The 18,464-nt window shown below is 36.6% G+C and overlaps 1 pseudogene; it reads right to left on the bottom strand.

The window, feature by feature from the left end:
- Positions 1 to 12,095: 12,095 nt before the first annotated feature.
- LOC137209797 (rRNA-processing protein FCF1 homolog pseudogene) lies at positions 12,096 to 12,696 on the bottom strand (annotated as a pseudogene).
- Between the last annotated feature and the right edge of the window lie 5,768 nt (positions 12,697 to 18,464).

The following is an 18,464-nucleotide window of genomic DNA, read 5'->3' as shown; positions in this document are numbered from 1 at the left end:
TGTGTATAGAATTTTGAAATTGTGTATTATTTATTAACTGTGACTGTAGTAGAGTATCATAATTATTATTTCTATTTCTTAGGGTCACTTGAAGATTTCTTCAGAACTCTGAAATATTAGAAATGCAAGTTTTTACCACCAAATTACTTACTAAGAACATAGTATTATTTCATATCACTTATAAGCATGAAATTCCATGGCAACTCTGGCCTGCATTACTTGGTAGATCGGCAAATGACACGGTGTGGTTATTGGTCACGTCATTCACCTGTGTGGTTGTCAAGTGGTTTCGAAGCATTTTAACAATGATATTTAGACTAGAGAATTTACTGGACACTTGAGTCTGTGATTAAAAAGAATTATGCAAAAGTAAAGTGGTGATTCTATTTGATTCATTGTTTCGCCTACCAACAGAGTAGAGATCCATTTTATCATCTAGTATTAGAACAACAATCATTTTAGCTGCTGAGACTGACTTGTAGGGACTACATAGATCACGTCTGAGACAATATCTGGGCTCAGTGGGGAAAGAGAGAGGTGGGTCCAGGAGGGGAGATGGTGGGTTAGGTTACATGGATGAACTTTGAAAGCCGCCCCATCTGGTCACTGGGAGAAGAAAGACCATCAGCAGATGCTGGCCACCAATATATTGTACATTCCCAAGTAGTGCACTCCTGGAAATTTTCCAGTCCTGGAAACCAAGACAATCTAATATTAGTTTTATTTCTTGACTCTTCTTTAATCTAATTGTTTCTCAAGGTGTGTCCACCTTGATAACATTTATCAGAGTCACCTGTAATTTTTGTCCAAAATGATATTTCCTGGAGCCTACTCCAAATGTAGTGAATTAGAGCTCTGGAAAGTGGAGCCAGGAATCTGAATTTTAAACACTCTGGTGGTACTTATGCATAATAAAAATTAAAAAAAACAACTGCTCCAATAATTTGGTCCAGATATCGCCTGCCTATCAAAATATAGAGACTAGTGATAGACCTAAGTTGTGGAAATGTAAGAAGTCCATGGCTAATGACTATTTTTATATATCATTAGAATAATCCTTGGGCACTCTTTGACCAAGGTGGAAAATTCAACATTATTCCTCTGACCGGGTCTATATCTTATATCCAAATTCTTTCAAGTGGGTCCTTGATTTACTCCCCAGTAACCAAGCCCCTGGCTTATTGTTTTTATTCTTTCTTGGGAGTAGTGGCAATCCCTAATCTTATGACTGTAGTTCAATATAACTCATTGTTTTTTCTAACTAGTGATCTATTCTAATATTCTTTATTAGCTGAATTCAAACCCTTATGTATTCATTATTTCAAGCCCCTTCATCACTGTATTTCACAGGTCTGATAGGATATGTCACTGTAATTCCTTAGTGAATTTCACTACCACACATTGCCTGGTGTGCAACCTATTACCTGCTCCTGTATTCTGAGGGTATTATGTCCCACATCTCAAAACTGGTCTTCTCTGAACTGCAGCTGGGTCTTCCCTCTTCCGTGTCCATATTTTACCCTGAGAGATATGGATTTTGTTTAAGATTCACCTACCACCCTGCATTCCAAACATACTAATCCTGTATCACATGCAGTACTTGGAACCAAAATGGACCCTGCTCAGACATACTTCATTATATGATAGGGTTGGTGATCCTTCCTTTAATACTTCTATTGGATTCATTGCTTCTACATACAACTTTGTGTTCTCTTCACTGCCTTCCTGGATTACTGCAATAATTTCTTCTGAACCCTATTTCCACCTGTGCTTTTCTTTCCATAGTTTGATTCCTATGCCTGGAATGATGCCTTTTTGCAGAACACTCATCCTTGTGGGACAGGATTATTTTTTAACGTAAAGGAAGTTTCAAAAAACTTTTGAGAATTAGCAAAATCAATCACGACTATATAAAACAGCTAAGACCAAAACAATGTGTCAACATGATCTTCTTAATTTGAATTTTATTCTGATGTTAGTCAATCCATGTACCCTTTTTCTACAAAACGCTGAGCAGCTTAGGACAGGGATTGTTTTCACTCATGTTTATATTTATGGATCCTCACTCAATGACTGCACCCCTGAATGAATGCAGTTTGGCATATGGTACTAAATAAAACTCTTACCATCCTTTAGTTTTAAAAACAAATGCATAAAATCCATCAGATTTATTAACATTTTATCTGAATTATTATTTTTCTTTCCTACCCAAATTCTAGATTGTACCAATGATCTGGTAATTATGCTTTGTAGAATTAATATTCTGTACAATTATACTTAAAATAATTTGCTTCAAATAGACATTTCTCCCATGATCATGCCACATGCCACCTTGCCATTTCTTTAATCTTTAGGGTTATATTAGTTAGATATCGTATTATCTATTGTGGACTTGTCTCCAAGTTTCTTTTATTTCTGGTTGTTTATTTAAATTTCTTAAATTAGTTGGAACTAAAGTCTTTTCACATTTTAAATCTTTTTCCCCCCCTCTTTTACTACCAGTTTTCTGTGGTTTATTACTTCTGGGATTCTGTGATCTATAACATTCCCTGAGAGTACATTTATTAATCATTAAATTCTGCATATGTAAGTTAAAACACACCTTTCGGAAATAGAATTGTGTGATGTTTCTCACGTCTTCTTAAAAGAATATTCAAAACCTGTTAACAACGTTAATTCTAATTTGAATAAATACATCTCCTTTTAAAAAAAGTAGAACACAAATTCCCTTTATTCCTACTCATTGTTGAAATGCATATCTAAAGCACACAAGGGAAAAATGTGTCACAGATTACAAAACCAAAGCACTTTGGAATCAGATGTAAAGATTAGTTTTCAATAACACTGGAAAAGGCAATCAAGGAAGTATGGATATTAGCTAATGGCATTGAAAGTTGCCTGTTGTCTGGCCTCAGTATTCAAATGGTTGGGACGTTCTCTCTCACTAGCATGTTCCCTGGGTTGCTTGTCTAGCACTTGACAATCACTGAAGTTCTGTAGCCTCAGCATCCTGCACTGATTCTTGCTTTTCTGAAGATTGCTATTGCTTATCCACTCTACTTCACTTTAGAGCATGGGCCTTCCCAGGCTCACTCTGAACCTCTTTAGTAAAGCTTCACATTTTGTAACATAGTGCAAATTGTTTTTTATCTAAAGTGATTTACTCTTTCAGACAAATATCATGATATCACTTATATGTGGAATCTAAAAAATAATACAAATCAACTTATTTACAAAAAAAAGCAGACTCACAGACATAGAAAACAGACTTGTGATTGACAAGGGGGAGGGGGTTGGGGGAGGGATGGATTGGGAGTTTGGGGTTAGCAGACGCAAACTAGTATATATAGAATGGATAAACAACAAGGTCCTACTGTATAGCACAGGGAACTATATTCAGTATCCTGTGATAAACCATAATGGAAAAGAATATGAAAAAAATGCATATATATGTATAACTGAATCACTTTGCTATACAGCAGAAATTAACACAACATTGTAAACCAACTATACTTCAAAAAATAAATTTTAAAAAATGTGAAGTGGTTTACTCTTTCACTATTTCAGCCTCTCTGCCTAAGGAAATAGGAAATTCCTCTCTGTATGTATAGCTGATTCACTTTGTTATAAAGCAGAAACTAACACACCATTGTAAAGTAATTATACTCCAATAAAGATGTTAAAAAAATAGATAAGGGAAGATCTTAAATAAGTAGTCTGCAAAAGAAATTTGCCTCTCTCCACGTGTTATCCAGTTTATTTGGAAAATGTTCAAACATTTCTTAAATTTCTTTACATCCATTCAATATGAGTTTCTGCCTCTTTAGGGAATTACCTGACAGGCTCTGCAGTAGTTTTAAGATCAACTTTGATGCAGAAACTCAGTCCCTGGCAATTCTGCCCCTACCCAAGGGAATAGATTTTTGTGGAGACTCATTGAGAACTTATGTAAATAGAAATCTATTATCCTGCCTGATAAACAGAAGAATATAGCAGCATATCTATAAATTATTGCCAATTCTGTGGTCCTATAAATGAAGTTTGAGCCTTTAGCTAGCATAGAACAGATATTAAAATAATAAAAGCACAAGGAGTTTTGACCTGTCACCTTGAACTGAAAGTTACAATTCATTTTCATATGATTTAGGATCTCAGCTCATTGTGATATTCTTTTAAATGTTTTTCCTCAATTATTCATTCAAGACAAATATTACTGGGTGCCTGTTATGTACGCTATAGTTTTCCATGCATTGGGAATACATTAGTGAACCAAAGAGAGAAAAATCTTATACCTTATGAAGCTTACATTCTAGAGGAAACAGAAAGAAGATATAAAATAAACATAGCAATTAAGTAAATCGCTTAACACTTCAGAGATTGAAATTGCATTAAAATAAAATGGATACAATTACTGGGTAGGGAAGAAGGCTGCAATGTTGAACAGAGTAGTTCGAAAGTAGATCCAGTGAGAAGGCATATTTGAGCTGAGATTTGAAGAAAGTGAGAGAGTTCATCCTTATCATGTCTGAGTAAAAGCATTGCAGTCAGAGGAAACAACCATTGCACAAACCTGAAATACTCCTGCATGCTAAGGCATCCAGTATGGATGCAGCAGAGTAATCAGGGAAAAGACTAGTATGATTTCAGGAGAAAAGAGATGTAAGGATTGGAGACACTGTGTAAAAGATTTAGCATGGTACTAATCATGCCAAAGGTATTTAAATGATATCCCATATTATGAAAGAGAACCCTGGATTATAGAAAGAGAAAGTGACCTGGAGTATATTGGTTTCCCATGGCTGCTATAACAAATTACAACAAATTACATAACTTGTCGTTATAACAAATTACAACAAAAATTGGCGGCTTAAAGCAACAGAAATATATACTCTCACTGTCCCCCAGACCACGTGTCTGAATCAATATTGTTGGGCTCAGGGTTTCCCTGGTGGCGCAGTGGTTGAGAGTCTGCCTGCCGATGCAGGGGACACGGGTTCGTGCCCCGGTCCGGGAAGATCCCACATGCCGTGGAACGGCTGGGCCCGTGAGCCATGGACGTTCAGCCTGCGCGTCCGGAGCCTGTGCTCCGCAAGGGAGAGGCCACAACAGTGAGAGGCCCGCGTTCGCAAAAAAAAAAAAAAAAAAAAAAATATATATATATATAGTTGGGCTCAAATCAAGGTGTTGGCCTCTCCCAGCTACTGGTGGCTCTGCCATTTCTTGGCTTTTGCCCAAAGAACTCCAGTGTTCAAGGTCAGCATCTTCAGATCTTTCAGGCCAGCATCTTCAGATCTCTCTCTTCTCTGTCTTCACATGGCCTTCTCTTTTGTGTATGTCAACTGCCTCCCTCTTATAAGGACACTTGTGATTGCCTTTAGGACCTACCCAGATAATTCAGGATAATCTCCCCCTTTCAAGCTCATTAAATTAATCACATCTTGAAACCACTTTTTCCACACAAGGTAACATTTACAGGTCTCAGAGATTAGGACCTAATATGTTTAGGGGCCATTATTTAGCTGACCACAAAGAGTTAGGGAATTACAGTATCATTGCAATTTTTGAAGGAATAAAATTAGTTCTAAATTTTACCTATACAATTGATTGGGACCACACTGTTGCAACTAACCTGAACCCTTACCTGCATTAAGATAGATACTTCAGTCTACAATCTTTCTAGCAATCTTATGTTTGACTGCCCACGTGGCATTGCTGCCTCCTAGGGCAGGTAAACAGTGCTTTAGAGCCCAATTCATGGAGAGAGGAGCTTTTGCTTTCTAAGATCCCAAATTCCCATTATTTCTAATCAGTTTCTCACCAGTTCTCTCCTTCCCATCACAAAATGCATATGAAGTGCAAGATTATCTTGGGAACCTTTTCAACAGAGACAGCCTGTAGCTATGAATTTAATCTATTTTGTTCTTGTAAACGCCTACAATTTTATCTTCTTCATCCAAGCATACCCTCTGAAGGATGTAAGATTTTACTAGATTTTGCTGGCCTTGAGTTGAAGGCTTACATCCTAGAGTTTACACCCTATGCACTATACATCCTTCCTGATGGGCCCTAGGACTGGATGCATGTGCTGTTGTTCTGTTTATTGATTTTTAACAAAAAATATTCTAACTCAAACAAAGCACAGTATTATATAGAAGAATGGGTTAAGTGAACCCATTCTGCTTTGAAGTACTCTATGAAATGAGTGAACAAAGGAATGAAGTTGGAATGTACTGCTAATTCTATTTTTATAATAGAATTTCATGATTCCTCTCTTGTCAAGAGAGCTTTAATCAAGGAGGGAATCCAGGATGTAAAAGTTATCACCAGAAGAGATTAATGTTTTGTACTTTGATAGGAGCATCAGTCTTGTTTCTTGATGTGGCATCTGATCTATTAATATTTAAGGGGTGTAAGGGGCAGGGTAATGTATTCATCCAATTCTGCCTGGGACCCTGAAGCCAGCGGTGGGCCTGAATGGTGTCTCCTGCAGACGCACCTCCTTGGCCCAAGTTCCTGGCTCTGGAGCTATTTATTCCTTTACACGCTACAACCCTGCTCTGGGAGCACAGCTCTCCCTTCCCTGCTCTACTTTCTAGAAACTTCACAATGTCACTAGTGGGACACATGAGGAAGCTTTGTCTCTGCACTTTAAAAATACTGAATCCTATTTAAATGCAGTACATCATACTCTTCTCCAATTACTGTGTTATTTTGGTTGTCCACAAAACTCTAAATGTTACTTCCTCTATAAAATCATATCTGAATTAAAAGGTGATGGGTGCTAAATCCTCCTTACTATACCTATTATGAAATATGTTTCAGTGTCTCCTTTATCAGGAAGTTACATCACTGCTTGCGTTTCTTTAATCATTTCAGCACGGTTTTTTTGGGGGGATGGGGTCTAATTGTTCTTACATTTCTGCAGTCTCGACAATTGTTGCTGAGTCTTGTGTGAGGAGAGTGTAGACGTATTTCTTTTACATCACGTAGTTCCTAGCACAAAGGGGCACTTTAAAAAAATTGCTTCTTGATGACAGTGATTTTGTAAAGTGGCAGTCATTTGATTTAAGCACATGTAAATTCCACTTCAGTTAGCAGAACTAGAGATTTAAATGTGATCACTTTAAACGAACAAAAATTCTTGGAAAATTCAGAACAGCACTATCACACTGGAAAATTGTGTGGTATCACATTGATGCTTAAGGCAACTTTCATAATAGAATATTGTGTAGTCAGTAGATGGCACTCTTTGTTTTATTAATAACCACTGACCACTCTCTTTACTTTTATGAAAGGTATCAATGATAGTTTATTTTTAACTATTTTAACAAAATTCCAAAATTGCTTTTTGCCTAGCTTACTAAATCAATCATTCTGATTGTTTATGATGGTGACTTTCTGGCTTCAATTTCATAGGACAGTTTTGAATGAAGATCCAAACATTTTTTTACTCAAAGTTGTCACTTTTAGCTGGAAATGAGTTTTCAACCTGACAGAGACTAAGAAGAGGTTATTACAAACATATTTCTTTTACTAAAAAGATTATTATTTTTACTACTTATAAGAGACTGTAAAATGGAAATCTGAGGTAGATTACCCAATGTGGTCCGATTTGACAGAATTCATTTCAACTTCCAAATCTGGACAAGCATTCACACAAATTCTATATTGATTAAAACACAAAACAAAACACAAGCAAAAATGTGGGTAAATGAAAGGATGGTACATTTCATCCAAAGGGAACTGCATGGAGGAATTGGAACAAATGGTTTTATAAAAAGTAGAATAGTACAAGAAACCGGAGGAGTATTACTATCATAGGCAACTGGGATATTTTATATGAATGTAACAGTAACTAGTGTACTTTGTGTGTCATGTTGGCTAGGCTATGGTCCCAGTTATTTGGTCAAACGTTTGTCTAGATGCTGCTATGAAGGTACTTTGTAGATGTGATTAACATTTACAATCAGCTGATTTTAAGTAAAAAGATGTCCCTCAAAAATAGACATGGGGAAAAAACAGGGATGAGACTGTGACATAGAAATCCTGTCTGAGTATCCAGGTACCATCCTGTCACATAGATTTCATATTTGCTTGCTCCCACAGTTGAGTGAGCCAATTTCTTAATATTCCTCTCTCTCTCTCTCCCTTTTTCTTTATTTCTTTAATTAGCTTTTCCTACTGTTTCCGTTCCTCTGAAGAACCCTGAGTGATATACAATATAAATAGAAATTTACATTAATTCCATTATAACATTTCAGAGGACATTGTGCTTACGGAATAAGCTCTGGTAGCAATGAAAAGGGAAAGACCACATACTGGCAAACAATCGCTGAATTTAAGACAATAATAAAGGAATAAAAACCCTGAGTTATTAATAGGACCGAAAATCAACTTAAGGGAGAAGGACAAGCATAACAAACCTTCCCTCAAAACTCATTAGAAATGGAAATGCAGGCTATAAAATTATTAGAAAAGATGAAACATGGAGAACGTAGGAGTTCCAATGTATGGATGGTAAGATTTCCAAAAGGAGACAATTTGCAGTAAAGGGATCATCAGTGATAACATGAATCATGGGTTTTTCAGACTCATTGACTATCAGGGACAACTAATATTAATGAAACAAGATCAAAACATGCATTATATTCAATAAAAGAGAAAAGCTTGTTTACCTACTGTGGAACAAACACCAGGCAACCTTAGACATCTCAGTAACGTGTAGTATGAAATGGTAATGACCAAACCTGCAGAATATTAAGGGGAAAAAAGAACGTAAGTCAAGAATTCTATACCTGAACGAAATGTCATTTATGTTCAAGGGCAAAATAAAGACAGTGTCACCTATGCAAAGCATAGGACAGGGACTCTCCCTTGATTCTTCTTCTGTCACACCTGTTCTCTCCGGTCGTGCTGACCTCCTCCCACTTCCTCAAATGAGCCTCAATCTTCCCCATCTGTCCCATGAATCTGAGCTTACGGCTGCCTCTGTCTGGAACACTCTTCTTTCTTCCTCCTCTTTGACTGGTTCAGCCTTGCTCTTCCTTCAGATCTCACTCAAAAAAAATAAATAAATACAAAATAAAAATGCTTTGATGTCTCCTCAGAGAAGAGCCTTCTCTGAACCTCCAAAACTAAATTAGCTACTTCTTTTCTGTACTCCTATATATTTTTTCCCTTTTCCATCTCTTTATGTACCAAATTTAAATTTACATACAATCAGATACATTCATTTTGTGTATCCCTCAATGAGTCTTGAAAAATCAATATGTTTAAGTAACTAATCAACATAGAGAACATTTTCATCACTCACCCAAATTGCCTTGTGGCTGTAACCACACCCACCTCATTCCTGCCCAGGAGATCATTGACCTACTTTCTATCACATAGATTAAATTTGTCTTTTCTGGAGTTTCATACAAATGGAATCATACAGTATGTATTCTTTTGTTTCTGGCTTTTTTGGTCGGCTTAATGGCTTGTTTCCAGTTTTTGTCTATTATGAATAAAGTTAATAAACACTTTCGTGTTTGTGTTGTCTTTTTTGTGCACATATGTTTTCATTTCTCTTGAATGGAATTGTTGGGTCTTATGGTAAGTGTAGTTTTCCCTTCTCTTTATTCCCAACTGTTCTATGTCATTCTGTTTTAAGTGTGTCTTGTAAATGCCATAGAACCACATGATTTTTAAAATATCAACTACGAGCATTTGTGTTTTAATAACAAAATTTAACTTAGTCATATTCATCAAGAATTTAAATGTATTCTTACCATCTTATTTTATGTTTTTTATGTACCGTTATTTCTTCTATCCCCCTTTCTGCATTTCTGTTTATTTTAATTTATGCTAAGTGAACATATGGTGAAATATACAGATCTCCAAGATCTCTGGTGATGTTATTTAATGTATTTTGACAAATTCCACTCTTTAAAACAACTTAGATTTCTCTTTTTCCACTTCTCCTCCTTGTTGGTTATGAAGACAAATATCCTATATCAGTAAGGATTAGGCTTGGCTGTACAATTAAAGTCAAAAAAGCCAGAAAAGGGAGGAAAGGGAAGGCACCATTTTCAAACCTTCTTCTATCCATTTATATGTACATATTCCTATATAAACGAGGTTATAGTTTTGTGGCTTAAAGCAGATCTCACGCAGTACCTGTTTTACAATTTTTATTTCTCTTAACAATATGTCACAGAGTTATTCTCATGCAAATAATCTAGCTCTATCTCATTCTATTAAAATGTTCATGATATTCCATAATTTAGACATAGTATAGTTAACACCGCTTTAATGGACATTTAGGTAGTTTTAAATTTTTTTCTATTACAAACAGAAGCACAGTAAACATCCTTCTATGTGCTTCCTTGAGCATAGCTGTGAATGCTTCTTTACACATGTATATCACGCTGTTTATGTTGAGGTATTTTAAAGTAAGTTACCTGTATGGTGCCTATAAATATCCAAAAAATAGAAATGGGTTCACAGAACCCATCTGTCATTTTTATGTTAACAAATCCTGCCATACTGCTGTCTAAAATGATTACACCTATTTGCACTCTTGTGAGCGCAACATGAATACCTATCTCCCCACACCCTTGAGGCCACTTGTTATGGGTAATGGAAAATCTACTGGTCAGTCATTTGTCTTCATTTTGAGCAGGGGATGTCTTGCACAGAAACCCATAACTGGAGTATTTTCAAACTTACACTTTTTTATTTGAGAGTTTTTGCCTACTTATTTAAGAGACTTTCTCTATCCAAAAGTTAAAAAACCCATTTCTATGTTTTTTTCTGTTACTTCCATAATTTAAAAAAATGTTTAGGTTTTTGATCCACTTGAAATATATTCTCATGAATAGCGTGAACTATGAATCTAAATATTTTTACATGGATAGCTAAGTTGCCATTTAGTGATATAATAATCACTAATATCGATGGAACAACCTTTAATTGTGCCAGGTAGTTTTTAATTTAACCCTACTTTTTGGGGGTTGGTTTGAGGATTAAACAAAACATTTTAAAGAAGGGACAAGTAAGACACCAAATGATTATTGGTTTTGTCCAATTCATACACATGTTAATTGGTAGAACCAGGATTCTAACCCTGGCAGAATGACCCTACACTATTCACCCTTCTAATACAATTTTCTTTTCCCACAGATTTAAAGTACCATCTTTGTAATATACCAAACTCTCATAAACACATACATTTGTTTATGGACTTTCTATTCTGTTTCAAATATATAAGAATATATATATATATATATATATATATATATATATATATATATCCTTACACTATACATTTAAAAAAATCTAATCTGATCATGTGATCCACTCTGCTTATTATTTTAATAACTGCATATGGACCTCAGGATCAAGTCCAGACCCTTTAGCAACCCTCTTGCCTCCTTCCTCTGGAATCTCAGATATGGGTACAGACTCCTTCCCCAGTTATTTCTTTACTTGAATTACAAAAACCTTCTGGTGCTTATCCAAACAGAGCAAATACGTTTATTTCATGAAAAATTCCTGTCTCCATGCCTTTGTTCACACTGCTTCTTATGCCTCATCTTTTATGCCTCATTTGCTGGGCAAGCAAATGTATTCATTTTTAAAGATGAACATAAACATCACCGCCTTTAGCCTTTCCTCTCTCTCCATCCTAAGCAAGTTAGAATAAACAATTCTTTCCTCCTTTATGTGTCTACATCCTTCCCCTAAGAACCGTATTTACTCAATGACATATTTCTCTCCTCCATGTAATGTAAGTGTCTTAAGGGCAGGACCATATCTTATTAAATATGTAGTATGGATTGAATACATATTTGTTGAGCAAATTAATATAAATAAAGAACATCAAATTATGAGAGCAGTCATGCAGGTATCTAATTTATGAAATGATGCAATACGTTTTTAAACAAGACAAACTATCTTTTTCAAAACAGCATCAAGAAGTGAGTGTACTTAACCATACTTGATTAGTTCATAACAGAACAAATGAGTGACTGGAAAGATAATTCATGCTGAAGCCTGTTTAATGAACTACTAAAAGAGAAACCAGGCAAAGGAAGCCATAGAACTTGAGAGAATTAGATCTGAGGGGCTTCATAATCATCTGGCATTTGCTTGATGTTGTACCTACCTTTAGACAGGCAGCTGGTAGGGATTCCCGGGATAGTACAGCTTCTTCACTTAAGGTCCTGGTCCTGTGGTTGTGATAGAACACTTGTGCTGAGTTACCCGCTGTAACTAAGCAGTCAGCTGCATAAGTTCCTTTGTGTGTGCATGGTAATCATTTAAATCTTGAATCTGTGACAACCCTTAGAGGCATTCAGGACGTGTGCCCCATTTCCTCAATTTCAGGCATGAAACAGGTACACAGGTGGTACACTTAGCAAGCAGACAGTCCATTATTGACAGTACTCATCCAGTTAGATTTTAACAGAAAAGTTGATAAAGTTGATATCAACCAGGAAAGGAAAGCATGGGCTCATTGGAAGAGTGATGCATTGGAAGAGTGCATTGTGAGATGAGCAGGGAGATTGGTGGGGGACTTCTCTTTCACTGAGATCTTTCTCTTTTTTTCCTCCTTTTAGGTTTTACTCTAACTTTCCTTTAAGCCTCTGACTGCTGAGACTAAGCATTTTGCTTCATGATCTTGTATTTCTTTGCTATCTTTTGCTTCCCCATGTTCATGCCACACTCCTGAGTTTCTTCCAGGCTCATCACATTTCAAATTGCCCAGTATGGTAGCAGTTAGAAGGGTAGAGAGTAATTGACTTTTTTTCTACTTCCTTAAGCTAGAATAACTTCATATATCCATAGAATAACTTTTTATATGCCCCCGAATGAGTAAAATGAGCACCCTTCAACTGGTTCCTTTTCTGAATTAGTTTAATTACTTTATGAGTTACTGAATGCATGGAAGGAAATATGCTCACACTGATTAATATTAGAATACAAGTAAAGTCCTAACAATTGTGGATGTAATGTTACTAAAAATTGGTAAAGAAGAGGACATAGGTATAGGCAAATATAAATATTATTATGTTCACATCTATTTTATAGTTCATAGATGGAAGGCCATGATGTAGTGTATACACACTTAAGGCCAAACCCAGCCACTTTTGTGTTTTGTTCCCCCATCTTCTATAGTTTTCTGAAAAGGGTTTTTAAGAGCTATATAGTCTCAAGATCACTGATTAGCCTCCTAGGAGATTCCTGGTCTTGCCAGCATTATATGCTTGGTGATTCACTTATTCTCTTCTGGAGGCCAAAGGCCATGACTAGACATGGGTGACAGTAGGGTAAAGTGTGTGATTTCCTTGTCTCATAAGTCAGTCAACTCAAAGAGTAGTCCTGAAAGGAAACAAGCAAACAAACAAACAAACAAAAAGAAAGAGCTACGAACCCTTGAGGTACAGAAAAAAAGAAGAGGTAAAAACAACTATTTTCTTTTCATAAAGGATTAAAGGCAAATCTTAAAACCCTGTCTCTACAGGTAAGAGCAAAGACAACCTAGTTTGCTGCTATGAACAGTTATTAAAACAACTGACAAATTTGATCTTACTATGTACTTGGTACTATGAACTATTTTATCATTACAGTAAATTCTATAAGTACTGATAGTATTCTCAGTTGATATGTGAGAAAACTGAGGACACACAACCGTTAAACCAAGAGCACATGAGAAGTGCGAGCGAGCTGGCGTTCATTTCTAGGTATTTTCACCCCAAAGCCCACAGTAATAATAACTGTACAATATGGCTCTCCAAAAATTAGGGTATATCATATAACATCCGTGTTAACAAATATAGAAATGTACTAAAAATCACATTACTAATTCATTAGACAAATTACAAGAATTTATAATTTTTCTTAAAAATTAGGAAATGCCTAATTGTTTAAAAAAGGTAGAAAAACAGAATAACAAGACTAGAAAATAAAATAAAAGGGCTGTCAGTTTTATGTTTAAAAATTCTCTAAGTAGGTATAATTTTAGCAGAAGTCTCTTTAAAATGTTTGGGGTTTGAACATTCAAGGTATAATTAATTCAAATGTAATTGAAGCTCTATCGGAACAAATAAGATGAGTGAGAACTTCTCACTGATTTTCAGAAAGTCAGCAAATGTGTCAGTGATAGAGCGTAATAAAAGAAAAATAACAAATAACATTTCACGTGGAGTGAGATGGTGACATAGCTTTAAGAAGTAATTTTTAAAAACTAAAAGCTAAATCCAGTTTACTCGATTAAAGCTCTCTCTCCTTTACTCCTTCAAGGTCTCTCTCTTACTCATTGTTACCTCTTTCCAGCATTATTCCTCACATAACTGGGAGGGTTTCAACATCTGTGCTTATCTGTCAGGAATTAATATGTCCTCCTAGTCTCTTATTTTGGTAAGTCCAATAATTGCATACCTGCCAAGGAAAATGCAAGATTGGAAGGGGAAAGAAGCAGGAACCATCACTGCTCTATTGGCAACAATGACTAGATCCTTGGCTTTTAGAAAATAGAAGAAAGAAATTTGCTTCTGTGCGTCCTCCTGTGAGTCACTGGCTTCATGCCCGCAGCAGCGGACATTGTTGATGAAATTTCCCTGTGATTCGAGCACTTTCAGGCTTCTTCTTCTTCTTTTTTTTTTTGTTTGTTTGTTTGTTTGTTTGTTTTTTGGCGGTACGAGGGCCTCTCACTGTTGTGGCCTCTCCCGCTGCGGAGCACAGGCTCCGGACGCGCAGGCTCAGCGGCCATGGCTCACGGGCCCAGCCGCTCCGCGGCATGCGGGATCTTCCCGGACCGGGGCACGAACCCGTGTCCCCTGCATCGGCAGGCGGACTCTTAACCACTGCGCCACCAGGGAAGCCCTTTTTTTCTTTTTTTTTTAAATTAATTTTTATTGGAGTATAACTGCTTTACAGTGTTGTGCTAGTTTCTACTGTACAGCAAAATGAATCAGCCATACATATACATGTATCCCCTCCCTTTTGGCCTTCCTTCCCATTCAGGTCACCACAGTGCATTAAGTAGAGTTCCCTGTGCTATACAGTGTGTTCTCATTAGTTATCTATTTTATACATAGTATCAATAGTGTATATGTGTCAATCCCAATCTCCCAATTCCTCTCACCCCCCTTTACCCCTTGCTATCCATACATTTGTTCTCTATGTCTGTGTCTCTATTTCTGCTTTGCAAATAAGATCATCTTGAAGGCTGTAGCTCTTCCAATAGTTTTGTATGCCCCCAATTCTCTGTGTTAAATCCCTTCCAGCCTGAAATATCGAGAGTGACTGATTTTTTTTTTTGGCTGGACTCTTGACTGTTATTTGTACTCGAAGCGGTCCTTGCAAAAAGATTTTACAATGTAATCTGAGAAGGATACCTGACCTCTTTATATTTGAAGGTAAGAATGATCTCATCATCAGTTCAGGAATGTATATTAATAATCTGTGACATGTTATGGAAAAATAATTCATTAACTGATTGCCTGGAATAAAGTGTCTATTAAAGGCAAGGATTCGGGAAAGCAGTAGCTCCTGCCATATAATATTATTGTGGAAATGACTACAGGAACTTGGGGGTGGGCTAACACTTCTCATTTACACGAAGACAACAGCAAGCTCATGCTTTTCAGTTCTTAGGTCAAGACATGGTTAGAAAACTAGAGGAATTCCATAATTGCTATGAGACATTTTGCTACCTTTTTTAGTCAAAGGGTTGATGTAATCCAGATCTATAGTTTGATTTTCAGAATATAAAATTATCATACACATTGAATTCATAATATCTTCATGGCTTTTGTATGAAAGTTAGGGTGCTTATTGGCAAATATTGGGACTTTGGTAATAGGAACGAGTATGCGTTAGTGGATTGCAATGAATTCCTGTACCTTTTACTCATTGAGTTAGCTTTTTTTTTCCTTCCACTAATTAGCCAGTTGTACTGAAGCAGTTCTCTTTCACCAGCACTTGCAGTGATACACAGCAGTGTCTTATCTCAGTGCTTTGACAACCTGAGTCCTTTGTTATAATCTAGTCCAAGGAACTTTGATTGTATCACCACCCTGTGGTACATTATGCTGATCTGCGTTATCGAACTACTCCATTGATTGAATCATGCTGATTGGGACTGTTGATCAAGAAATGCAATTTTGAAAGCTGCTTTTGAAAGAAATGTACCTGACCATGAAAATTGAGGGACCTTATCATTGGTAAACACTTTAGGAGTTCTGATGTTGGTGACATAGTAAGATACTCTTTCAAAATAAAAAGCAAGTTTATATATTTTTGTTTTTCACAAAGGAAAAGGAGGTGCAATGATAGTTAAATCTCTTTGGATTTAGGAAACAACATACATCAAATTAGAGTGAACTACTGTGGTGGATACAATAATGTCCTTGCCATAAAGATGTCCACATTCTAAGCCTGAGAACCTGTGACTATGTTACCTTACATGACAAAAGGGACTTTGCAGATGTAGTTAAGTTAAGGCTCTGGAGAAGGAGGGACTAATGTAATCCTAGGGTCATTAGTAGAGGTTGAGGGATGTGCTTTGAAAATGGAGGAGGGGCTGTAAGCTGAGGGGAAGGGGCTAAGTCAGGGAATGCAGGCAGCCCTTGAAGCTAGAAAAGTCCAGGGAACTGAAAGCCTCCAGAAGGAGCACAGCTTTCCTAGCACCTCGATTTAGACTTCTGAACTCAAGAGCTAAAAAGAAAATTCATTTGTGTTGTTCTAACCCACTAAATTCATGATAATTTGCTAGAACAGCAAAAGGAAACCAGCACAGCTAAGATAACAAATTTACTGTGTAGACTGTAAAGCATCCAGTTTCAAGAACCAGAACCAGATCTAGCTCTGCAGAGTACTGTGACCCGGAGAATGCCTGGTTTGTTCTTTTTGTACCTGTGTCCCATGGAGCCTCTAATAGGTCTCAGAAGAATCACAAAACAGACTCATCATATGTGGGCACACACATCATGCAATATATGTTTATATATACACATATGCAATATATAAAATATGTATTTATAAAATATGTTATATAACACATTTATATTTATTGATAAATATACACTTTATCAAAAATGATATATATATATACATTTATCAAACATATGCTCTTTCCTGTAACTAACTATTCATATTTTGGAAAATATATCCAGATTTTACTTTGGGCCCTGGTAGATATTGAAAGCCTGTTGGTGGAATCCCAAGTAACCGTATGACCTGAGCTGATAGTTATTTATTATGAAGTCAGCATTATCTGATCTACCAAGCCATAAAGGTGGGCACTTTCGGCAGTATCCTATCAGTAGGTAGACATGTTTTAGAAGAAATCAGTCTCAACCTTGTCCTAAAAACACAAGAAAATATGTTCCCTGGATCTGATTGTACCTGCTTCAGTTCATTGTATCTGCTTCAGTTCATTGCTACCTCTTCCTCGGTTCACATCAGTGTCGTGTCCTCATGGGGCATGCCTTAAGAGCAGTCGACTGAAGAAGACAGAAATTGGACATGGTTTAAGAGTAGAGCAGCAACAAGGGTACTACTGTTGCAGTCCAAGCAAACAGGAAGGGTAAATAACTCCAATAGGCGTGAAGTCCAAGAATTTCTTCTAGTTTTCCAAGTTTCCTAGAAGGATTAATGGGTAGTGATATAACAACATCATATCTAATGACTTTGCAAGATTGTCCAGGATTTGGAAGGGAAAGTCTGATGGATTGGTAAAAATAACGCAAGCAGTGTGGGATGGACATTTTAGAATATGGAAAGAGGGTAAGGTTATTTTTGTTCCCTGTGACTTCTCATTAAAAACACCCACAGCAAAAGTTGAGTGGAAAAAAATCTTTCATGGAGATGAATCACCCTAGGTTTGACCATTGGACTTGTGAATATATTCACCACACAGGTAGGAAAGGAAGTTATGCCCAAGGTAAAAAAAATGTGGATTCCATCCCTCCACTGACTTCCGAGTATGCTTATGTGCTTCCCAACACTGCTGAGTGCTTAACTTACCACCACTGAGACCAGTAATAAGGACCAGATATGCATCGTTTCACAAGAGGATTAGCAAGCCACAGGAGGGCTGGTTAACCATGTTGAATAGCTTTTATCATCTCATTTTTATCACATCACTTTTTCCACTATGATAGACACTTACTCTGAATATGGATTTGCCTTTCTTGCTACCAGTGTTTCTTCCAGTCCCATTATCTGTGTATGTACCACTTTATTCTCAGTGACCTTGTTCCACAAAATATTGCTTCTGACAAAGGACACATTATGCAGGAAAAATAGATGGGTAGGTGAGTAGATAGGCGGACACACAGACAGATGGATAGACAGATAGATAATAGAAAGATAGATAGATAGATAATAGATATAGTCTCATAAAAATAAGACAATTGATTCATGACCATGAGAGTCTCTGATACAAATGCATATTCCGTTTTCTGTAATCAGCT

The sequence above is a fragment of the Pseudorca crassidens genome, chromosome 2 (genome assembly GCF_039906515.1).
Source record: "Pseudorca crassidens isolate mPseCra1 chromosome 2, mPseCra1.hap1, whole genome shotgun sequence".
NCBI lineage: Eukaryota > Metazoa > Chordata > Mammalia > Artiodactyla > Delphinidae > Pseudorca > Pseudorca crassidens.
This window is presented reverse-complemented; position numbering and strand designations above follow the sequence as displayed.